The sequence below is a fragment of the Gossypium arboreum genome, chromosome 9 (assembly GCF_025698485.1).
Source record: "Gossypium arboreum isolate Shixiya-1 chromosome 9, ASM2569848v2, whole genome shotgun sequence".
NCBI lineage: Eukaryota > Viridiplantae > Streptophyta > Magnoliopsida > Malvales > Malvaceae > Gossypium > Gossypium arboreum.
This window is the reverse complement of record NC_069078.1, coordinates 76,369,461-76,396,091: the sequence shown is the minus strand read 5'-3', so window position 1 is coordinate 76,396,091 and position 26,631 is coordinate 76,369,461. Positions and strand designations below refer to the sequence as shown.

Sequence of the window (26,631 nt, the reverse complement as noted above, 5' to 3'; positions counted from 1 at the left end):
TGAGTCACACCTCATTACTGGATGTACCTATGTAGAATAAAGAAAACTATCAATTTTTTTATTGAGAAGTTCTACCTGATTCGACAGCATAGTAACTGAGTCGACGTTATAAACGCCGGCTGTTTTTGTTAGCTTAGTCCTCATGACTTGCCACTGATAGTTATTCAGTGACATTTCTTCTATAAATTCATAGGCATCTTCCGGTGTTTTATTGTTGATGGTTTCGCCAGCAGCTGCATCAACCATTTATCGAGTCGAGGGATTTACACCATTGTAGAACGTTTGAACTTGTAGCCAAAGCAGTAACCCATAGTGAGGGCACATTCTCAGTAAGTCCTTGTATCTCTCCCATGCATCGTAAAGTGTTTCTAAATCCATCTGCACAAAAGAAGAGATATCATTACGTAATTTAGTCGTTTTAGCCATTTAAAAATATTTTAGTAAAAATTTCTCACTCATTTGTTCCCAAATAGTGATAGACCCTTGTGGTAACGAGTTCAACCACTGCTTGGCTTTGTTTCTCAGTGAAAAGGGAAATAACCGAAGACGAATGGCATCATCAGAAATGCCATTGATTTTGAATGTATTGTAAAATTCAAGAAAATGCGTCAAGTGCGTGTTGGGATTAGTTCAAAATTATTCGCAACAATAGCAAATCTAACTATACTAGACTCAGTTCCTGTTAAAGAAGGTTTAGCATAGTCATACATAGTACATAGAGCAGGATTTTGATTAGCTGCAATTGTACGAGGCAGCTGATCACCTGGGTTTTCGGCCATCTCTTCGGCTGCGGGTTGAGTATCGTCTTCTCGCTCGTTCTCCGTGTATCGTAAACTACGCCTTATTTCACTTTGATTTCTATGAACTGTGCGATTGATTTCTTCGTCAAAAAGTAATGGTCCTGATGGGTTTCTTCTAGTCATAAACTATAAAAATTTGTCAAGAGAGAGAAAAAGTAAATTAATAAAGAATAAAATAAAATAAAATTCCAAGAAAAATAAATGGCTAAAGTAATAAAAATTTACTGTTCCTAATATTTCAGTTCCCCGACAACGGCGCCAAAAACTTGATCGCGTGATTCGTAACCAGCAATAAATATTTATAATGAAGATCAAACCTAGACTAACTATTATCACGACGAAAAGGCAAACGCACCTATCGAACAATAGTATAATAATGGCAAGACCGGGATATCGTACCCAAGGGAACCAAAAGTACTAGTAATAACTATCTTTTTATTATCTAGTCTAAGAATAAAAAGGGTTTGTTTATTCAACTAATTATCTAAACTAATTAACTAATTTAATTAAAGCAAAGAGAAAATTTGGAAAAGGTCTTGAAGAGAAGCAATTGATAAAGACGACACCCAAGGAGGAATCCACCTAGATTTCACTTGTTATCTGTCTCTGTACCGGACGATTTATTCACTTGACTTGATCCGTGAGACTCCCTAACCTATGTTATTATCCCTTTCGAGACTAATAACTTCTAACCTTCAGTTGAATTAATCAAAATTTATTTCTTAATTAAAACCCCTAGAGAAGCAGTAAATCACTCTATGGACTCCTATATTAGGTTTCACCCTAATCCGGTAAAATCTCGTAACCCTATTTCTAGGCATCTTGTAACGTCCCCCTACCCGAGACCGTTGCCGGAGTCAAGCAGGAGACATTACAAAACTTATCATAGCACTTAAACAGTTTTCGTAGTAAACTAACCATCTGCGTCACGGTCGCTAAAAAAATCATATCTCGAGTTACAAAACTCAAAATCCAATTCTGTAAATTTTCCCTGAAACTAGACTCATATATCTACTTACTAATTTTTTTTCTAGTATTTTTGGTTAGGCCAATTAGTACAGTTTATTAGAAGAAGTCTCCCCTGTTTCAGGGTTCGGCTACTCTGACCCTTGTGCACTACGAATCAAATTTCTTCCTTTACAGAAATCCAATGACTATACCATTTGTTTCAATTAAAAATAGACTCAATAAGGAATCCATACAAATAAATTTTTAGTCCTAATTCTTAATACACAATTTATGGTGAATTTCTAAAGTCAGAACAGGGAATCCAGAAATTGTTCTAACCCTGTTTCATCAAAACGTAAATATTTCATAAAATACAACTCTTTTACCTATTTTGTTTCTTCCATATAAAAATAGATTCATTAAGCTTCAATTACATATTTTATTCATCATCTAATTCACTTTATACTATTTTTGGTATATTTTCAAAGTTGGACTACTGTTACTGTCCAAATCTGTTTTAGTATAAAATGTTGATAACTAAGTTTATAACATCTTCATTTCTTCTCTCTACAACATTTACCAACAATTCCTCTTATTACTCTTCACTAACATATCAAAACATACCATACTTAAGGTTTTGGTAACATTTACAAAACATACCAAAATATCACTTAACAACTTAGATACTTTCAAAATGACCAAAAGACATCCTAGGTACAATGCCATTTTCCAAAAAGATGGAAACTTCACCAATTTGAGTTTGGGGATCAGCGTGTATGCTGAGTCCTTATACTTTCAGACCTAGCTGCATGCGAAATAAACCGTCGCTGAGAATACTCTCATGGTATTTCTATAAACAATAGCTTAATCAACTTTAAAACATGGTAATTCAAACACATTATTGCTATTATTCAATATCAATCAGTACTTTAATAACCTTTACTTTATTTACCTTTATTAACATAACTCAGATACTAAAGGATACACGGATCCAACCCACACTCCAGGATAAGCACATAGTGCTTCATCGGAACAAATCCGAAACTTTAACATTATCGTACACAAAGTACTTCATCGGAACAAATCCGGAACTTTAACAATAGTCGACACATAGTGTCTCATCGACTCAATGTCGGAATATCCCAATACTTCCAATTTCTATGACATGTCAACTATATCCGACTAGCCCGACACTGTTAATAGGGTATTCAAAATCACATTCATTTCAATATGGTAAAAATACTTACCTCATTCACTTTTTCATACAATATCAATATCAAATATAGCAATAACGATTAAGCTCGGTTTATAGAAATACAAACCACTATTTATCGAATTTAATTGATATCTTTGTTCACTTTCTCTTTCCCTTCTTTGATGACGTATCCGATTACTCGTTTGCTACTAACAATCATACAGTTAAAATCATCAATATACTAATTCATAAAACACATTTTCACTCTCTATCAAACTTTTACAAAATTCCAATTTCATCCTTTTTCCATTACTAATCTTTTTTCTTTAACTTAAGCGTCATATTCTCTTTTAATCAACTCATTAACAATTTCTAACTCATAAAATTCATTATAAAACATAAATTTTGAGCTCTATTCAACTTAATCCCTATTTAAACCTAACTTAAAATTCTTTTAATAAATCACTCAATTTTCACTTCTAACTTCAATTCCTATCAATTTAACCCATAAAACCTCAATTTATTCAACTAAATCAATATCTAAAAATTTTCTATTTTTCTTCATTTTAACCTCATACATGTAGAACTTTGAATTAGGCATCCATAAACATAAAAATCATAAGAAAATGAGCTAAAACAACTTACCAATCAAGCTTTAGGGCCTTAATCCTCAAATTTCCCTTTTCTATTTCTTTCTTTCTTTCCTTCTTTCTTTCTCACGTTTGCTCTCTGTAACTCTTTCTATGTTTCTTTACTCATTATTCTTTATTCATTATACTATATTATATTATTATTAACCTATAATAAATATAAAATTAACATGTGTAATAGCTATAACATAAAATATCTTATAGCTATTACACATATATACCAACTATTACACATGTTATATCATACATTCACACACATGGCACTTAGGGTCTAATTGCTAGATTAGTCCCTTTTACTAATCTTTAATCTATAATTAAACTTTTATACCGTATGCAATTTAGTCATTATTCTAAATTCAAGCTATTTAACTTAATCAAACATTAAATAACCATTCAACTATAATTCATAAATATTTCTAATAAATATTCATGAATAAATTTCACTGAAGCTTGATTTAAGACTCAATTTCCGATACCGTAACTTTCGGTTCATTACACGTCTGATCAACTCCGCTTAATTATGCCAAACCTACAATTAGGCAGGGCCTATTCCTCCTCTGCATAAGCATATCAAATCATAAATTAATACCCGGAATATTAACTCAAGCATTAAGAACACATAATTAAAAATAAATCAAGTATTTATCATACAGTTCAGATAATAAAAACAAGATCCATTATTGGTTCTATCCCCCTTAGGTATCTAAGGGGTTTAGTTCATAATAAAATAAGAGTACATCTCAAAAGTATAAAAATAACAAAACATGAAGAAAACTCTAAAACCCCTGAAGGAATTCTGAGAGAGATCTTCAGTCTTGGAGTAGCTCCGGCTTTTGGGATGGATCGTTTGGCTTCCTTCAAGTAATTCCTGCCGTGTGGTTCTGTATTCCAGAAAAGTTCTTGAAGAGGCTCCCTCTCTGGGTCATACTTAGGGTGTTTATATAGGCTTTGGATTGGCTTTCTTCCTCCCTAAGTACCATTTTCCGTGTAAAATACAACTCTTTAAAAAAGGGACACGCCCATGTACCACGACCGTGTGACGTGATTTCCAGGCCGTGTTCGATCTGTTAAATTGCCACGGTCGTGTGGGCTCAATGGCCAGGCTGTGTGAATCGTGTAAACCTTGGTCGACACCCCCGAAGGCCACGGGCGTGTGAGATGCCCGTGTGGCAAGGCTTAGGCCGTGTGATCTTTTCGATTTAGTCTGTTTTGTCCCTTTTTAGCTTGTTTTTAGCTCCTTTTGACTCTTGGTGCTCTCATGAGTATAAAACATGAAATAACCAGATTAAGAGCACCAAAATCCATAAATCTAGTAGTAAACATCCATAAATATGCTAAGTATTTAGGGTAAAACTATGTATAATTTGGCGTTTATCAAATACCCCCACACTTAAGCATTTGCTTGTCCTCAAGCAAAACTCTCATTTACTGCTAGAATTCATTCTTTTCAATCACATGATCAGTATTGATAATGTTACAAACAATTCCACGAAAAATCATACAGTGAGAATTTAACTATAGGGGCATTAAAAGACTCAAAAAATCTAAATCTGATATTTTGATAATAAAATCATAGGTAATCTCCTTCCTCTAAGTAATTAACTTTAGTCCTAAATGTACAAGAGATGACATCCTCACTAAAGATTCACTCAAATCACTCAAAGTGTTTAAGGTTTAAGATTAAGCACTCGATTGTCTAACATGAAAAGTTATTACCATAGGCTTGCATGAAAATCAAATCTCCACCACTTGTAAATGATATGATACACTAATCAAAAGGTCTTTCCATGGTTGTAATGGGGTTTAGGTTACAGGTATGGATACAAGCTGAAGAACAGGGGTTAGAATCGGGATAATTTCAATATGTTACCCCACTATAAAAAACTTAATTACTGAACCACAAACAAATATCTAGAACTATTTTACATGAGTTCATGACAAATCAAGTAAGAGGATTTCAATGGGTTAATGATAAGGGTTAATCAATAAAAAAAGGTTAGTAGGCTCAAAGGGGGTTCGCTAAGGGTTTAATTATGTGGGAAAGCTTTTTATGGAGTAAATAGGTCAAATCCTAAGTGCCTTTATCATATCAGTATATCAAATCATACGTGTGATCTCGACATGTATAATCAAAGCAAGTTCTAGAATAATAGTTCAATGTTGACACACTCAAACCATAAAAGAAGTGAGCAAGAAAGAAAGCTATATGCTCAAAAGGCTCAAAAATCTCACCAAAAATTTGGGTTTTTGATGTCATTTCTGTATACTTAGGATTTCAAGATAATACCTCAATTTAGGAAAAATAGTCTAAAAATTTTATTTCTCAAAATACCAACTTATCATGCTCGATTCTTTAAGGTCCTATAATCAAATAATCATGCATAATTCCCTTGGTCTAATTCACGACATATCAACAATAATTATAGATCAATCAGAATTCATTCTATCAATATTATAAGAAAATCACTTAAGCACAAGACCACATTCAGGGATTTGAGAATAATGTAAAAAGTTAGGTTTCATGTTCACCCCCTACACTTAAGATGTACATTGCCCTCAATGTACAAAGATAGATTATTCAAAATAAAGAAAATCATAAGAGGAAAGAAGGTGAAACTCCCTATTATATGGATGTGGAGCTTGATTCTGAGGATGGAGTGTTCGGGGAAAGTGGTAGCTGCCATTGTTCTTGGCTAGATGAAGAAATTGGGTCGTTGAACATGGCACTCGTAAGGTATTGTTTCCCTTTTATTTTCTCATTCTGTAAAATATTCCTAGCAGCTTTGCTTGGAAGTCTGTAGAATCATGAAGAGCTTATTAAAAGTTGGTATAGAAGAGAATGTAGTGTAATTACTTGTTAGAAATACCAGAAAATGGAAAAAAAGTAAAATTTACTAATATAAATATGTCTTTCAAAATAAAATAATAAAATTGAAATGAAAATAAAAAGAAAAATCAAAATCAAAAGAAAATAAATTAAATTAAATAAGAATAAGAATAAATAAAAAAATAGGAGGATTCAATGATCCTCGTCGGTGGGGCCCTCAGGTGGTGGTGCTGGAATGGCGATGTGAAAGTACTGGCACAGCTGCTGCATCATGGCCTGCATATAGTCCATCTGTCGGTCCTGTCACTGATCTCGTTCGTGAATCATCTCGAACTGTGTAGTGCAATACTGCTCGAAATGGGCGAGTCGGTCAGAAAGATGTGCCAATGAAGCAGCCGCATGAACTGGTCGTTCCCTAGGTGGTGCGGTGGAAGGCTTCTCATGCTGTGGTGGAACATCATCAGGGATGTCCTTAAGATTCTCCTCGTCAATGGCATGCGAGAGACGGTACTGAGGAGGATCGGCCCCACGTCGGCGCTCGATCATCCTCATGTGTAACATAGTCGTGATGTCCTGCGGGGACATCTGACCTATCAGGGTAAGCGCTGATGATTGAGCCGTGGTGTTGAGGAGGCCGAAGTGTCTGGCAAGGCGCGTCACGTAGTGGCCGATAGAGATCACTCCCTTCCTATGTCGCTAGGTCTGATGACGAATGGCGAAAGCAATGAAGTATGCCAAGTCAGTCACATGTCCATTCGCCATGCACCATAAATAGTAAGCGTCGTAGGTGTTGACGATGTTGGTGCTCTCTCTCCTTCCGGTCAAGGTGTGTGCCAATATGGTATGGAGATATTGTAGGGAAGGGGGAAGAGCTGAGGCCTTCGAGCGGCTGGGGTCGTAGGTGGAAGAGAGTGGTGCCAAAGCCTTCCAGCACAAGGAGGGGGAGATGTGGATATTGCGTGGTAGTGCATTCATGTCCTCCTCTTCCATAAACTCATCGGTGTAAAGTTCCAGAGCAACTCCAAACTCTGGGACACTCATCACACGAACTAGACCGCCTAATCAAAAGTGAATGGTGCCTGGGTCATCATTGTTCATCATCACCACCTGTAAATAAAAAGTAGAACATAATTTTAAAGTTACCTCTAAATAAGTGGGCTCGGTAATAGCGAAGAACCGTTTCCATGGGTCTGTGGACAGGAGGGCGTGGATGGCATCAGCGAGCTGGACTTGTTCTACGGCAGCCCAGTCGATGCAGTGACCTATGGTGATGGGTTGTGCGCGTAGTATCTGAAATAGCTCCTCCTGCGAAGCTTGCGAAAATTCAAGGAATGAGTGCCAAACTTCGGCTGTAGCACGTGCCGATGAAGGACCCGGTCCCCTACGTCTCTCTGAGGATGGGACCGCGGCCTTCTTGCCTCTTGATGATGACATAATGTACCTTAAACAAGTCAAATATAGAAAATTCTAAAGCAAATTCCTAACTTGTCTAAAACATATTTGTAATAGTAACAATATCTATGCAAAGCATGTAGAATACTAATGTAGCAACACAAATTAAAAAAATAAGGTTGAGAAAGTGAACCAAAGGCTGTTGTAAGGCGGCGCAAGGGCGAGTTGGCGGCGAGTACGGGTGTGTGACGCGGGGAGGAAGCCGTGTGGTGGGAAAATGGAGGGTATAGGGAGGGGAAAATGGGGATTAATGCAAGAGAAGTGGATTTGAGGGTGGTTTAAGGGTTAGAAAAGTGAGAATCTGAGAAATGGTGGTCGGAATAGGGATTAGGGGTAGGGGGAGGTAGATTTCGGCTAGGGTTTTGAAAGGAGGAAGAAGATGAACAGTGGTTTGTTTATATAGGGAAGGGTCACACGGCCTAAGGCCATGCCTATGTACTTTGAGGGTGAGCCCGTATTGTTTGAATTTTGAGAGTTAGGGCGTGTGTTAAGCACGGCCATATCACACGGCCGTACCCAGCTTTGTTCTCTTCTCCCACACCTGTGTTTTATGGTAGCACGCTCGTGTATTGTTGTACATGGCTGAACGGCACGGGTGTGTCACACATCCGTGTTGAAGAAACAGAATCGAGCCTTGTCCCTAGCACATCCGTGGTTTTCTATCCCCACGCCCGTGTTTTTCCTCTCAAGTTTACCCACAGCCATGTCGCACGGCCGTGGGGATTTATCGCACCCCGTGTTTTGGGGAAATCATGTCCTGCTTCAACACGGCCGTGTCGCACTGGTCGTGTCTCTTCCCTGCTTGTCCATGGCTTTAGGCACGCCTGTGCCTAGCGGTGTGTGTGAAAAACTTTTCAATTCAAAGACTAAGTTAATGATTTGAAGTGGTAGAAATTAAAAATAAAGAAATCAAAATATGTTAGTGCTCGGGTTACCTCCCGAGAAGCGCTTATTTATAGTCTAAGCTCGACTTATCTCTCTTTTGATTTATCATGGTGGTTTGAGAAGTTCATACTCCTCGTTCCTACTGTCAATCTTAAAATAAGGCTTTAATCAGGTGTTGCTTACCTTAAAAGTGCCAAACTTGGGATGACTCACCTCAACCGTGTCGAATGGGAAAATACTGAGTACCATAAGAGGGATTTCCTCTTTTGGTGTGGTAGTGATAATATGGGGATCTGCGGCATCTAGTAAGACTTTATCGCCAACCTTAAGTTGATTAGGAGAGGCATCGGGCTTGTTTTGGCATAGTTTTGGTTTATCATATGTTCTCGATTTGTGTTCTCGCCATTCGTCTAGCTCCTCTATCCATAGTATTTGTTCTTCATGGACGTCTTTGTTCTCTTCATGATAGTAGCGCACTGTCTCTGTTGTATTGGTTCTAGGAAGTTCCTGCAAGGACGATTGAATATTAGTTTTATAATCGATAGGTTTTATAACATTATCTTGAGTCTTAGAGGTTTTGACTGAGTCGTGTGCTTGGAGTGTTTCTGCGTTGTCACTTGCACGAAGTGTTAGCTCTCTTGTTCCAATATTAATAATGGTTCTGGCAGTTGTTAAAAATAGTCGTCCTAAAATTAACTGTACCTCGTTATCTTCATCCATATCTAAGACAACGAAGCCTACTAGGTAAATAAATTTATCAATTTTAACGAGAACATCTTTAATAATACCCTTAGGAAATCTAACTGTTTTGTTAGCCAATTGTATGCTCATCCTAGTCTGTTTGGGTTTACCGAGACCGAGTCGTTTAAACATTTTATAGGGCATAACATTTATACTTACCCCTAGATCAGCTAAAGCATTATTTACAGATAAACTACCAATTAAGCAAGGAATTGTAAAACTCCCTGGATCTTTCAATTTGTTAGGTAACTTATTCTTTAGAATAGCTGAGTAGACTGCATTGAGTTCTACATACGATGTAGCATCTAATTTCCTTTTATTGCTCAGAAGTTCTTTCAAGAATTTTGCTGAGTTGGGCATCTACGAAAGAACTTAAATAAAGGGTAAGTTAATATGTAATTTCTTTAAGAGTTTGAAAAACTTACCGAATTGTTCTTCTGTTTTGTCTTTCGTCATCACTTTAAGATATGGCACACGAGGTTCATGATTCGTACTTACCTATTTGGGATCATTATTGTTTACCTCTTCTCGTCCTTTGTTCATCGCGTTGTTTTGCTGTATTTTTGGCTCGGGTGCAATGAGTCTGTCCTTATTTTGAGTACTAATTGCATTGAGGTGTTCTGTCGGATTAGGTTTAGTATTACTTGGTAAGCTATCTTTGGTCGTTCGGAGATTAGTTTGGACAACTGGCCTATCTGAGTTTTGAATCCTTGGATCGATGCTTACTGATTCTTAAGTGCTGTCTCGGTATTTTGGAAATGGGTTTCTGACACCGAGATAAATTTAGAAAGCATCTCTTCAAGGTTTGGTTTCTTTTCTTGTTGATGAGGTGGTTGTTGAAAACCCTGAGGATTTTGTGGCTTTTGATTCCCTTGACCACCCCAGGAGAAATTTGGGCGGTTCCTCCAACCTGCATTATAGGTATTACTGTATGGGTTATTTTGAGATCTAAAGTTATTGTTACCTATATAGTTGACTTGTTCTTCTTCAGTTTTAGGATTGAAGGATTGGTATTCTGTATGCACACCTCATCCGCTTGAGTCACACCTCATTACTGGATGTACCTATGTAGAATAAAGAAAACTATCAATTTTTTAATTGAGAAGTTCTACCTGATTCGACAGCATAGTAACTGAGTCGACGTTATAAACGCCGGCTATTTTTGTTAGCTTAGTCCTCATGACTTGCCACTGATAGTTATTCAGTGACATTTCTTCTATAAATTCATAGGCATCTTCCGGTGTTTTATTGTTGATGGTTTCGCCAGCAGCTGCATCAACTATTTATCGAGTCGAGGGATTTACACCATTGTAGAACGTTTGAACTTGTAGCCAAAGCGGTAACCCATAGTGAGGGCACCTTCTCAGTAAGTCCTCGTATCTCTCCCATGCATCGTAAAGTGTTTCTAAATCCATCTGCACAAAAGAAGAGATATCATTACGTAATTTAGTCGTTTTAGCCGACGAAAAATATTTTAGTAAAAATTTCTCAGTCATTTGTTCCCAAATAGTGATAGACCCTTGTGGTAACGAGTTCAACCACTGCTTGGCTTTGTTTCTCAGTGAAAAGGGAAATAACCGAAGACGAATGGCATCATCAGAAATGCCATTGATTTTGAATGTATTGTAAAATTCAAGAAAATGCGCCAAGTGCGTGTTGGGATTAGTTCGAAATTATTCGCAACAATAGCAAATCTAACTATACTAGACTCAGTTCCTGTTAAAGAAGGTTTAGCATAGTCATACATAGTACATAGAGCAGGATTTTGATTAGCTGCAATTGTAGGAGGCGGTGATCACCGGTTTTCGCCATCTCTTGGTTCTTGGGTTGAGTATCGTCTTCTCGCTCGTTCTCCGTGTATCGTAAACTACGCCTTATTTCACTTTGATTTCTACTTAACCGTGCGATTGATTTCTTCGTCAAAAAGTAATGGTCCCGATGGGTTTCTTCTAGTCATAAACTATAAAAATCATCAAGAGAGAAAAATTAAATTAATAAATAATAAAATAAAATAAAATTCCAAGAAAAATAAATGGCTAAAGTAATAAAAATTTACTGTTCCTAATATTTCATTTCCCCGACAACGACGCCAAAAACTTGATCGCGTGATTTGTAACCAGCAATAAATATTTATAATGAAGATCAAACCTAGACTAACTATTATCACGACGAAAAGGCAAACTATAATAATGGCAAGACCGGGATATCGTACCCAAGGGAACCGAAAGTACTAGTAATAACTATCTTTTTATTATCTAGTCTAAGAATAAAAAGGGTTTGTTTATTCAACTAATTATCTAAACTAATTAACTAATTTAATTAAAGCAAAGAGAAAATTTGGAAAAAGTCTTGAAGAGAAGCAATTGATAAAGACGACACCCAAGGAGGAATCCACCTAGATTTCACTTGTTATCTGTCTCTGTACCGGACGATTTATTCACTTGACTTGATCCGTGAGACTCCCTAACCTATGTTATTATCCCTTTCGAGACTAATAACTTCTAACCTTCAGTTGAATTAATCAAAATTTATTTCTTAATTAAAACCCCTAGAGAAGCAGTAAATCACTCTATGGACTCCTATATTAGGTTTCACCCTAATCCGGTAAAATCAAGTTGTCATGACACAGTTCGATGATCCTTGAACAGTCCAGTTCCGTCTTGGCAGTTTAGTGCTCCAGTTGAGCGTACCTTATTTTAGGATTGCACTAGGGCTGTATACGGAGGAGCTCATGGACGACAATGAACTCAACACCCTCCATCGTTATATCCACTATTCTCCTTCGAATAGTTGGAGTGCTTTAGTCCCTAACTCGGCCACCTATGACCCTAGCCACTCTAAGGCATCGGCCCTCGCCCCATCCCTGAGGTACTTACATGCCATCTTTTTATGGAGTATGGCGAATGGGCACGTCTTCGACCTTGCCTATTTCATTGCCCTCGCTATTCGCATCATACGGAGCGACATAGGAAGGGAGTCATATCATCGGCCCTTATGTAACTCGTCTGGCGCGGTATTTAGGCCTCCTCAGCACAGCGGCGCAAGTATCTTCCCTCACCCTCATTGGTCAGATGTCCCCATAGGGCATCTCGAGTATGCTACATATGAGGATGATCGAGCGACGACGTTGAGTTGACCCTCCCCAGTACCTCCTGGTCTAGCCCGCCGAGGAGGAGGACCAGGAGGACATTACTGATGATGTCTCTCCACGTCATGAAGACCCACCGTCTCAGCCACTACCCATCCATCGTCCAGTTCATGCAGAGGCTTCATACTCTGACATTTCTGAGCGCCTTACACGATTTGAGCAGCAGTGATTTTAGCGCTTTGATCACATTGATGCTATTCTACTTCAGATTTGTCAGCACCTTCACATCTCATCACCACCACTACCTCGCGAACCGTCCGACGATGACGATGTTTAAAGATTTTTTATTTATTATTTTTATTTTCACTGTTATCTTTATCTATCTTTTTAAAGTACTTTTTATTTTATTTTCCTTTAATACTATTTCATTTTTAGGTTTTATAATTTTTTATTAAACAATTTATAGTTTCGGCTATTTCATTACAAGTAATTATGCTTCTTTATATTTTCTAAAGAGTTTTTGATTTTGTCACAGTTATAAAGAGCTCCAAAGCTCACCATCACTTAGGAACTTAAAACTCCTCTGAAAAAGGTTCTCCACGACTGTCGGGTCCTGCCCGAACACCACGATAACCTCTTCGCTGGACACTGTGGTTGTGGAACCCAACCTCTACCACCACCAGAGTATCCTCCTCCAATCTTATCATTGCCTTGGCCGATTATTCTTCATACCTCCAATTCAAGGATTCCATTCAACATTTAGGAAGTTTCACTTCACTCCCTCTCTCTTCTGATATTATCTTTATATCACTATTATATATCTTTGTACATTGAGGGTAATGTACATCTTCAGTGTGGGGGGTTATTTATTTCATTATCAGAAAAATCCCTGAATTTTGTCTTGTTCTCAAATAATCTTCTCATATCATTATTAGAATGAATTATGATTAATTTATGATTTTTATTGATATGTCTTGGATTAAAACATAGGCATTTATGCATTGATTGTTTAAACTTTAAGGAATTAGAGAATCAAAGCATGATAAGTTGATTTTTGAGAATTATAAAAATTTCTAGGTTATTTCCCTAAGTTTAGGTATTATCTTGAGTTGAAATTCACAGGGTTAACATCAAAAAGCCATAATTTTTGTAAGATCTTGAGCCTTTAGAGCATATACTATTTCTTTCATGCTCACTTTTATTGTTACTTTGAGTGCATCAATATTGATCTGTTATTCTAAAACTTGCTTGATTATACATGTCAAGACCACATCTTTGATTTGATATGTCAAAATGATAAAGGCATTTAGGTTTAACCCACTCACTCCATAAAAGCCTACCTTCATAACTAACCCTTAGGAAACCTCCTTGAGTCTAATAAGCCATCCATTGATTTACCCTCAATATTAACCCATAACCCATTATTGCTGAAATCCCCTAAATTAATTTGATCCCTATTTTTTTCGAGATTTGATTTGAATAAATTGCTTAGCTATGTTTTATTTTTGATAGTTAGCCTATGTTATTTGACTTGTTCTTAAAAAAAATTACAATACATACATTTATATTAGTAGTGTTCTTTGTTTTTTAGCTTAAATGTTTAAATCCATATTCTGAGAAGAAGCTCACTTGTATTCAATTAATGATTAGTTATTTTTCTAGTTAGGTAATTTTTCAATTCAATCTTGATTCTAACCATTTCTCTCAGCTTGTAACCACACCCCTTAACCAAAGCCACGTTACAACCCTCTAAAGACCTTTTGATTGATGTATCATCTCAATTTATAGTAGTGGAGATTTGATTTTCACGCAAGCCTATGGTAATAACTTTTCATTTTGACTGTTGAGTGCTAAATTTCTTGTCCTTAAACACCTCGAGTGATTTGAGTGAATCTTTAGTGAGGATGTGAAACACTGTGATATTTTGAATCAAAGGTGATTACTTAAATGAGGGGAGACACCTAGGTTTTTGTGATAAAATGCTCAACTTGGAATGTTTGAAACTTTGATGTTCTTCGAGTTGAATTTGCAAGGTATGAGTACTTATGGATTATTTTGAGATACTATTGAGAATTTTAAGTTGAGAAGAATTTATTTTGATTGTGAGTTGAGGATTTTGCTTGAGGAATTCTCATATTCAAAATCAAGATAATTTTTGTCATATTAACTCAATTACACATTATAAAGATATAGTTGCATTATTAACATACAACTTACCTCAGATCACAAAATGTAGGCGACTAGTCGGTTTTAGTCTACTTGCTTGGTTTTCCCCTGATCTATGTTCGGATGTTGTATTTCTTGATCTAAAATAATAAAAAAATCATCCATTTAATCACAAGATAAAATTTACTCAATCAAAAATTCATATTTTTGGTAAATTGACCATTTTGCCCCTAGACTTTCACAAAATGACCATTTTACCCTTAGGCCAGGAAATTGATTTTTATCGAATTTCCTCGTTACTGAAGCCTAACTGACCATTTATCTCTCTTATGACAACCCCAAATTCCCAATATTTCACAACATTTCTCTCTATTTCACAAACTTTACAAAATGGTCTTTTTAGGTGTTTTCCATGAAAATCATTTTACAAAAGTTGTTTATTTCACAACTATAACTTATATTCTTCCATAAAACTTTAGGTAACATCACATATGCTTTCATGGCAAAACCTTAGACTCTCAACCATCTTGCAAAATAGTCCCCTCCATAGCTAGATTAAGCTTTAGGGGTTCCAAAAACACAAGAATAACCAAAAATAACCATCTAAATCACTTACAAGAGAAAGGAATAAGTGGCTAAAAGTTTCAAGCTACCATGGCCATTTCTTGGAGGAAAGAAATTGGTGGAAGAAGGAAGAGTAGGAAAAAAGATGACAACATTTTCTCTTTATTTCATTTATTAGTCAAATACACCACCTAATGCCAACAACCTTTGATTTTTTTGAATTTCTTTGTCTCAACCCGCAACACCTAAAAAAATTGGCCTATTTGCACATTAAATACCCCTAATTTATAATCCATGGCCATTTAAAACTATTTTCTAGCAAATCACAACTTTCTCCCTTTATGTGATTTAGTCTTTTTTTCAAAATTAAGATCTCAAACGTTAAAATTACTTCACCAAATTTTTCATGCACTATTATAATCTGGTTATAACACCAAAATAATAATAAAATAATTTATTCAACTTTGGATTGGTGATCTCGAAACCACAATTCTGACTAACCCAAAATCGGGCTGTTACAATTTTCCCTCCTTAGGGATTTTCATCCCCGAAAATCTTACCGGTGAATAGATTCGGGTATTGGTCTCTCATGGTTTCTTTAGGTTCCCATGTGGCTTCCTCGACTCCATGTCTATGCCATAATACTTTTACAAGTTCTATACTATTATTCCTTTACCGTTTAACCTGTCGAACAAAAATCTTAACTTGCTCTTTGCCATAAGTCATATCCGATTGAATTTCAACCTCAGTTGGCGCGATCACATGCGAAGGATCCGATCTATATCGGCGTAACATTGATATATAAAATACGTCGTGAATCTTCTCCAACTCTGAAGGCAAAGCCAATCGGTAGGCAACAAGCCCTACTCTCTCGGTAATCTCATAAGGTCCTATGAAACGAGGACTCAGTTTGCCCTTTCTACCGAATCTGAGGACTTTTCTTCATGGGAATACTTACAAAAACACCTTATCACGGACTTGAAATTCAATCTCTTTTCATTTCATATCCGCATAGGATTTCTGTCTATCCGAAGTGGCCTTTAAACACTCACGGATTACTCTCACTTTCTCATCCTCAGTCTTTTTAATTAAGACAACCCCGTGTATCTGATTCTCTCTCAACTCGATCTAATACAAGGGTGTTCGACACTTACGCCCATATAAAGCCTCATAAGGCGCCATTTTCAAACTTGACTGATAGCTATTGTTGTAAGCGAATTTAACTAGCGGTAGATATCTTCCCCAACTGTCTTGGAACTCAAGAAACAACATAACAACATGTCTTCTAGGATTTGAATTACTCTCTCTGACTGACCATCGGTTTGCGAGTGAAAAACTGTGCTAAAACTCAACTTTGTCCCTAAAGCTTCTTGCAACTTCTTCTAAAACCTCGAGGTAAACCTAGGATCTTTATCCGAAATAATCGACAAGGGCACTCCATGAAGTCTCACTATCTCAGAAACATACAATTCAGCCAATTTCTAAAGGGAGAAATTGGTATGCACCGGTATAAAATGTGTCGACTTTGTAAGCCTATCAATAATGACCCAAGCAGAATCCTTTTTCTTTGGCGTTAAGGGCAATCCCGATACAAAATCTATGGTTACTCGGTCCCATTTCCACTCGAGAACCATCACAGGTTGAAGTAATCCCGAAGGTACTTTGTGTTCGGCCTTCACTTGTTGACAAACCAGGCACCTAGAAACAAACTCAGAAATGGCTTTTTTCATCCCCGACCACCAGTACAACTTCTTTAAGTTGTTATACATTTTCACACTACCCAGATGGGTAGACAAGCAACCATAATATGCTTCTCATAAAATCTTCTGAATAAGCTCATTATATTTGGGTACACAAACCTTACCTTGGAATATCAAGCAGCCTTCGCTATTAATCCGAAAATTTGGTTCATCACCCGACTCACACTGAGCCACATTAGCTTGCAAGTCCTTATCACCTTTTTGAGCCTCACAAATCTCTTGAAGGAATGTAGTTCTAGCTCTTATCTTGGCTCGAATTGAACCATCATCAATCACAGTTAATTGAGTATTCATAGCCCTCAAGGCGAACAATGACTTTCTACTCAGAGCGTCGGTAACTACATTCGCCTTTCCCAGGTGGTAGTCAATCACCAACTCATAATCTTTTATCAACTCCAACCACCTTCGTTGCCATAAATTTAGCTCCTTTTGAGTCGTCAAATACTTTAGACTCTTATGGTCGGTGAACACTCGGCATTTATTGCCATACAAATGGTGTCTCCAAATTTTCAACGCGAATACGATGGCAGCCAACTCCAAATCGTGCATTAGATAATTCTTCTTGTGTGGCTTTAGCTGTCACGAAGCATATGCTATCACTTTGCCTTCTTGCATGAGCACACACCCTAATCTATTTAAGGAGGCGTCGTTATATACCACGAATTCTTTTTTCGATTCTGGTTACACTAAAATTAGGGCTTCTGTCACCAAAGCCTTTAGTTTCTCGAAACTCTGTTGGCATTTCTCTGTCAATTCAAACCTGACATCCTTTTGCAACAACCTTGTCATCGGAGTAGCTATTATCGAGAACCTAGTTACAAATCTTTTATAGTATCTAGCCAAGCCTAAAAAGCTTCGAACCTCTGACACATTCTTCAGCAATTTCCACTCAACAATAGCCGAGATCTTGCTTGGGTCAACTCTAATCCCATCTCTCGACATGATGTGTCCTAGGAATCTAACCTCTTTAAGCCAAAATTCACTCTTACTGAACTTGGCATATAACTGTTTATCTCTCAATGTTTGTAAAACCGCTCTCAGATGCTCCGTATGCTCACTCTCATCACGTGAGTAAATCAGTATGTTGTCGATAAAAACCACCATGAACTTATCTAAATACGGTAAAAAAATGTGGTTCATTAAATCCATAAACACCGCAGTGGTATTTGTTAAACCAAAAGGCATAACAAGAAACTTATAGTGCCCATACTTCATCCTAAACCCGATTTTTGGCACATCTTGCTCCTTAACCCTTAGCTGGTAGTAGCCAGACCTTAAGTTGATCTTAAAAAACACGACAGCTCCCTTCAACTGATCAAACAAATCATCAATCCTTGCAAAGGGGTACTTGTTCTTCACAGTCACCTTGTTGAGCTGTCTGTAGTCTATACATAACCTCATCGATCCATCTTTCTTCTTCATAAAAAGTACCAGAGCATCCAATGGGGAAAAACTCAGTCTCACAAAACCCTTTTCAGTCAATTCTTGTAGTTGAACCTTTAACTCCTTCAACTCCGTAGGAGCCATTCTATACGGAGCAATTGAGATGGGTGCCATACCGGTGACTAAATCAATTCTAAATTCAACTTTCCTCATGAGAGGTAATCTGGGTAATTCCTCCGGAAACACGTCTGTCAACTCACAAATCACTTGTACCGATTCAATTTTTGACTCAGACACTTGAGTATTCAGCACAGAAGCGAGATAAACCTTATACTCTTTTCTCAAATATCTTACTGCCAATATGGATGATATCACCACATGCAAGTTATCCGTTCTATTCGATTCCACCTGAAGAATATCCTTATTTTCACACTTCAACTCAATAACTTTTCTTCCATAGTCCACTACAACAATATGAGAAGTCAACCAATCCATCCCAAGGATTATATCAAATTCATTAAATGGCAATAACATCAAGTTAGCCGGAAAATAGTGACCTCCAATTGTCAAAGGACAATTTCTACACACTTGATCAACTAACACATGTCTGCCTAAAGGGTTCGACACTTTTATCACAAATTCGGTAGACTCTACTAGCATATTCATACGGGGTATCAATTGCATACAAATATAAAAGTGGGTAGACCTTCGGTCGATTAAAGTAACAACAGGAATATCATGGATAGAAAAGGTACCCGTGATCACATCGGGAGACTTTGCCTCTTCACGGGCACGTATAGCATAAGTCCTTGCAGGCACTTTGCCCTCAGACCTCATAGCAGCATCTCTAGGAGCACCTCTACTTTAACTCCACTTCTTGGGTTCTTATGTGGTCACCCCTTGAAGGAGCGTTACCCGATCTCACGCTTTGATCCTTATCTTTCTCAACCATCTCAGAACAGCTACGAATAAAATGGTCCCATGACCCACATTTAAAACAGCCTCTTTCATTTCCTTGGCATTCACCGAAATGACGTCTGCCGCATTCTGAACATTCTGGTCTATTCGGGCGAGCACTACCAACACTCGCAATAGAAATGGTTTGGGCTATTTTACCATGTACTGCTTATTCTTGCTCTTATTCGAGAACCCCACTGACACGTTTGATCAAGTAGGAAACTCTCTCGATCTCTTAAATGAGGACTGTGTGATTTCCTTATATGTCTTTTCCTTGAGTCTCGGGATTAGATATTTACTTTTCTCTTCTCTTTGGCTAATTCATCGGCCTTGCAAGCTCTTTCAACCAGTATCACAAACTCCCTCAACTTTAAAGCTCTTTGGCTAATAAACGAATGTTTTCATTTAGACTATCATTAAACCTCTTACACATGATGGCTTCTGTAGATACACATTCCCACGCATAGTTGCTGAGCCTAACGAACTCGTGTTCATATTCTGTCACTGTCATACGGCCTTGCTTTAGCTCTAAAAATTCTTTCCTTTTCTGGTCTATAAACCTCTGGCTAATGTATTTCTTCCGGAACTCTTCCTGGAAGAATTCCCAAGTTATCTCTCTCGGTACAACGGACATGAGAGTATTCCACCATTGGTAGGTCGAGTCTCACAGGAGTGATACTGTGCACTTCACGCACTTCTCAGGCGTGCACTACAGCTCATCAAATACCCTAATGGTATTTTCCAACCAGAACTTTACTCTTTCTAGGTCATCATCAATATTAGTCTGAAATTCCTCGGCTCATTACTTTCGAATTTTGTCTACCGGGGGTTTTTCTCCCCTAACAAAATCTACTCCTTGAGGAGCTACAGGTGCATACTAAGGAATCAGAGGAGGTGGGGGAGGTGGAGTATTTGGATTCGCACGAACAAACTCTGTGTACCAAGCATCCATCATGTGGAGGTAAGCTTTCCTAGCTCCTCTGCCCTGACTTATCGTCACGAGCCCACTATCTACTGGCGCGGTCCTTTCAGTTGGAGTTGGCGCATTACTCTCCACGTTATCCACCGTAGCTACGTCAGGATCCATTTATTATATAAATAAAAACACAATTTATCTCGTCAAGAGTTGTCACACTATCAATATAAAGTTATGGCATGTATAGCTAGACTCATACTCATGCTAGGTTAGTCCTAGAATCGACTAAAACATAGCTCTGATACTACTAAATGTAACACTCTACACCCGTGCCCTACATCGGGACAGAATACGAGGCTTTACCATACTAAAACACATACATACCACCAATTTTGAGTTATGTGAATTAGGTCCAATTTAAAACTTTTCTTTTTTAATCTAAAAGCTCTAAATATGGGCCTATGAAACCCAAATCATGCTTAGGAAATATCCCGGGATTAATCCCAACATCTACAAAAACTTTTGAAAAATACTACTTTAAGCAGGGCACATGCCCGTGTAGAAGGGCAGCACGCCCGTGTGGCCATTATGACATGGCTGTACTAAAGGTCCATGTGGTTCACACGGCCTAAACACGAGGGGACACGTCCGCGCCCCAAGCCCGTGTGAATTAAATTCTAAATTCGAACCTACAGGGGTTTTCACAAGGCCTGACACACTCCCGTGTCCACGACCCATGTCCTTCACACGGCCATGACATGCCCGTGTCTAAAAACCTTGACATTCTGTTTCTGACGTCAGCATCTAATTTAAGGTACACAACCAAGGCACACGCCCATGGCCAGAGACCGTGTCCTCCACACGGTTGAGACACACGGCTGTATATCTGCTCGTGTGTTTACTACCATGCGTACTAACTTGCAAATTTTACGTGTAGGGGACACACGACTGAACAACACGCCCATGGGGCTAACTGTGTGTCACACACGGCCTAGACACACGCCCATGTGTCACTCGTGTGGACGATATAAGGCTATCTACCAAGCCCTTTGCCACCTTGAAACACAATCTAACACCAACCAACATATCAAATGTCCAACTTATCATGATTTCTCAGCCATCAAGCATAGCTAAGGTCTATATATATATATATTTCATATATTTAACTATGCCAACAATTCTACATTCATGAAAGACTATCTTGCATTCATATAATAACTTTCAATATTAGCCATTTACCATGACTTTATACAAAATAAATCAAATGCTGAAGAGAGCCAACACATTTGGTCAATTGACAATGACACAAAACTCAAAAGTTAAGATCCTATACATGTCATAATCAAAATAAAAGATCTAATTATACAAAGTGCTTCAGATGATAATGTGACTGGCTTCTCCGACCTGAGCGATAATCCTCGAGCTACTTTGGCAGAACTAAAAGAAAATGGAAAGGAAATAGGGTAAGTATAAAGCTTAGTAAGTTGCATGAAAATAACCATCAAATAATCATTATAAAACAATATGCTCATAACCTTTCATAGCTTACTCATGAATACCATAAATAGATGAAGGTACAACTTACTCATCGTCATCTATTACATTTTATATTTCATATATTGGGCTCACATCTTATACATTTCAAATAGGTACCTATGCCACTCATCACATGATCATAACTTTCTCATCTAGATATAAATCATAAATCTTTCGTCGAACCATTTGGAATTCTACCAGATATTCAATAGCCCTAATGGGTTATGTGATATCCCGAATTAGGGCCTAATCGGAATAGTGGTTTCAGACCACAAATTTGAGATAGAAATAATTATTTTATAATTATTTTGAGGTTTATGATATGATTGTATGATTGTGTGAAAGTTTCGTGAAGAAATTCTATGCATAAAGTGCTTAATTTGAAATTTGGGACTAAATTAAATAAGTTGCAAAACTTGCATTCTAGAAGTTTCTAGTATGAAACTACTTTGGAAAATTAATTAAGAGGTCTTAAATAAAAATTTGACCAGTTTCTAAGTTTTTGGACAAAAATTGAACATGGATGGAATTTTTGAAAGTTTAGTAAGAAGGGCATTTTGGTCATTTCGATTTTAATGAATTAAAATGGGAAAAATCAAGCAAAAATCCATTCATCTTCTTCATGTTGCTGCCGAATTTTACTTGCTACCATAGCTAGGGTTTCTTCAACTTCTAAGCTCAATAGTAAGTCAATCCTAGCCCCGTTTTTAATGGTCTTTACATTTCGAAATTCTCATAGCTCGGTTTACCTATTTCTACCAATATTTTGGGCTAGGGTTTATATTTAAAAATTTACCCATGAATGATATGCATGAATTTTGATGTTTTATAGTAGAATATGAAGCTTGAGATTGTGTTAAACAACTTTTGCTAAGTGATTTTACGTAAAAACGACTAAAATGACATAATTGGTAAAAATATCTAATGTTCATAAACACATGATAGAGTGTGAATTTGATGTTGTTATAGAATGTAAAAATGATCAGCATGTCATAAAACATAAGAAAATAGGAAGAATTTTAATTTCCGAGCCAAGGGAAAAAATTGTAATTTTGTGAAACTTTAGGGGTAAAACTATAATTTTTGCCATAGAATGTTTTTGGAGTAAATTGAGTAATGTGAGACATTAATAACTCAAATATGTTATTATAGATCAAGAATTACGTGGAATCGACTTTGATCGAGGAAAAGAAAAGATTTCGAGCTAAATTGCAACCTACATACATTTTGTACCGAGGTAAGTTCATGAGTAAATAGGGTAACATAATTGTTGTTTTAAGCAATTTAATGTTGTTTATATGATATGATGCTTATTATTATCATGAAATGTTATGTTTTGTGGTTATTGTTGAATAATATGTAATTATGTGAATTACTTGATGAGTATAAACTATCACCGAAGTATCGATTTCGACATTTCGTAGAAGATGGCAAAGGAGTATGATCGAGGGAAATCCCATTTGAACATTAGGAATAAATTAGGATACAAGTGACATGTCACTAGGAAATTAAGATCCGAACTCGTTAAGTTGCGTTCTAAGTTTGTGAGAATTATGAGGCATCCGAACTCGTTGACTTGTGTTCTGAGTTCACTTATGGATGAAAGCATCCCAACTCGTTGAGTTGTATTCCGAGTTCATTATGGATGTGAACATCCGAGCTCGTTGAGTTGCGTTCTGAGTTCATTATGGGTGAAATTATGATAGTTTGATTTCATGTATCCGAATTACATTCCGATGTGTTCAACGGGTAAAGTTTTAGTGAAATGGAAGAATTCTCGAGATGAAAGTGACTAGTTGGTAAGTGTTGTGGAACGGATACTTTGGACAGGTATATACTTAACCCTCGGGTTGAGACTTCAATATAACAATAATATGGTAGGATCATAAATGAGAAATATGATATGAATGCTTTGGTGATATTATGCAAATGTGGATTTCGTATTATTGCATGGTTATGTTACTTACTATTTACATGTGAACTTACTAAGCAATTATGCTTACTCCCTCCTCTCTATTCTTTGTAGTTTTGTCAAGCCGGCTAGGAGATCGGGAACGGTCAGAGGCGCGCTCACACTATCAACAAACTATTTCGGTATAATGACTTGTATATTTTCGGAATATAGCATGTATATCATTATATCATTTTGTGTGTATAATCTCGTGATATGGCCCATGGATGACATGGAAATGTTTGAAAATGATTAGCTATTGGAGTGGCTAATCAAGATTATTTTTGATAACTCATATGCTTTATGTGCTAACTAATCTATGGAAGTCCATAAAATGGTGAAATTGGCTATAAAACAGAATCACACAGCAGTAGTGACGTGAGTTTGAAAAATTACTAAAAATAGTAGAGATAGAATTAGATGATGAATAAAATATGTAATTTAAGCTTAATGAATCTATTTTCATGTGGAAGAAACAAAATAGGTAAAAGATTGTATTATATGAGAAATTTACGTTTTGGTGAAACAGGGTCAGAGCGACTTCTGGATCCCTATTCTGATTTTAGAAATTCACCATAAATTGTATGAAAATAATTAGGACTCACACTTTATATGTATGGATTCCTTATTGAGTATATTTTTAATAAAAATAAAATACATGGTCATTGGATCTCTGTACAGGAAGAAATTTGATTCGTACTATACAGGGGTCAGAGTAGCCGGACCCTGAAACAGGGGAGACTTTAACTAATAAACAGTACTAATTGGCCCTACCAAAAACTCTAGAAAAAAATTATAAGTAGATATATGAGTCTAGTTTCTGGAAAAATTTACAGAATTTGATTTTGAGTTTCGTAACTCGATATATGATTTTTTTTAGCGACTGTGACGCAAATGGACAGTTTACTACGAAAATTGTTTGAACTTGTTTAAATGCTAAAATAAGTTTAGTAATGTCTCATGCTCGACTCCGGCGACAGTCTCGGGTAAGAGGGCGTTACATTTGTTGGTATCAGAGCTACGATTTAGTCAGTTCTCAAATTAACGTGGCGTATGTACGGTCTTGCTATACATGCCATATATATTTTGTGATAGTGTGACGACTTTTGACTTTTTAAATGATTTTTTTATATAGTAAATGGATCCCGATCCAGCTATGGTCAATGATGTAGAGAGAAATGTGCTAGCTCCTGATGAAGGGGTAGTGCTGACTGAAAACCGACCTCCTACTATTGGTCAAGGAGGAGGAGAAGGGGCTCGAGAAGCCTTTCTCCAGATGATGAATGCATGGTACACCGAGTTCATTCGTACGAACCCGAATGCTCAACAACCTCCCCACCTCCTCTGATTCCTCAACTAGTACCCCTGATGCCTCAAGTTATGGATCTGATGAAATTTCATAGAACCCCATTTGATAGAATTCGCAAGCAAGGGGCTGAAGAATTCAGGGCAAATGTTCATGATGATGCCGAGAAAGCAGAATTTTGGCTTGAGAATTCTATTCAGGTATTTGATGAATTGTCTTGCACACCTGAAGAGTGCTTGAAATGTGCCATATCCTTGTTGAGAGATTCAGCTTATTATTGGTGGAAGACATTGATTTCAGTGGCGCCGAAAGAGAAAGTGACTTGGGAATTCTTTCAAGAAGAATTTCGAAAGAAATACATCAGTGAAAGATTTGTAGAACAGAAGCGTAACGAGTTTCTCGAGTTGAAGCAAGGCAACATGATAGTTACTGAATATGAAAGAGAGCTTGTCCGGTTGAGTAAGTATGCTAGAGAATATATTCCTTCAGAGGCTAAAATGTGCAGACGATTCGAAGATGGACTTAATGAAGACATCAAAGTATTTGTAGGAATTCTTGAGTTGAAAGAGTTCGTAGTACTTCTTGATCGGGCTTGCAAGGTTGAAGAACTAGTTAAAGAGAAGAGAAAGACGGAGGCTGAGACTAGAAACTTGAAGAAAAGACCAATAAGTAGCACATTTCCACCGCAATCCAGAAAATCCAGAGATATGTATTCTCATTCTCATGCTTCGACAGGACATTCATATGGGGATCCTAAGAAGCAAAACATGGATTCCAGATTTCAAGCTACCTCTATGGCTAGTGTGGGAAATTCTAGACTTGTTGGACCCAAGTGCCAAAGATGTAGTAGAAGTCATTTTGGTCGATGTAGAATTAATGATAGATCCTGCTACCGGTGTAATTCTCTAGATCATTTCATTAAAGATTGTCCGAAGATGAATGAGAAAGAAAAATTTCAGAGTGCAAAACCTAGTAGTGTAGTTTCGAGAGGAAGATCTTCGAGAAGAGTTGGAAAGAGGCAAGCAGCAAGAATGTAGTCAGAGATTCAGTAACTAAATCTGAAGCTAGAGCTCCAGCTAGAACTTATGCCATAAAGGCGCATGAAGATGCTTTATCTCTTGACGTGATCACTTGTATTTTCTCTCTTTATGATGTTAATATTATTACTTTGATTGACCCCGGTTCTACTCATTCATATGTGTGCATGAAATTGGTGTCTAATATGAGTATACCTATTGAGTCTACAAAATTTATGATTAAAGCATCGAACCCGTTAGGCAAATGTGTTATAGTTGATAAATTATGTAAGAAATGTCATTTGATGATTAGAGGTCATTATTTTCTGGCTGACTTGATGTTGTTTCTGTTTTATGAATTCAATGTCATTTTGGGTATGGATTAGTTAACATTGCATGATGCTATAGTGAATTGTAGACAGAAAGTTATTGAATTGAAATGTGAAAATGGTGAAATTCTGCGGGTTGAACTAGACGAACCAGAGGCATT

General features: G+C 37.1%; 2 non-coding genes across 2 annotated transcripts; both read left to right on the top strand.

The window, feature by feature from the left end:
* Nucleotides 1-304: 304 nt before the first annotated feature.
* On the top strand, nt 305-411 carry LOC128281185 (small nucleolar RNA R71). The gene has a single exon (XR_008271398.1). It is a non-coding gene; the product is annotated as a small nucleolar RNA R71 (small nucleolar RNA).
* Nucleotides 412-10,839: 10,428 nt separating this feature from the next.
* LOC128281243 (small nucleolar RNA R71) lies at nt 10,840-10,946 on the top strand. Its single transcript, XR_008271456.1, has one exon. It is a non-coding gene; the product is annotated as a small nucleolar RNA R71 (small nucleolar RNA).
* Nucleotides 10,947-26,631: the final 15,685 nt, after the last annotated feature.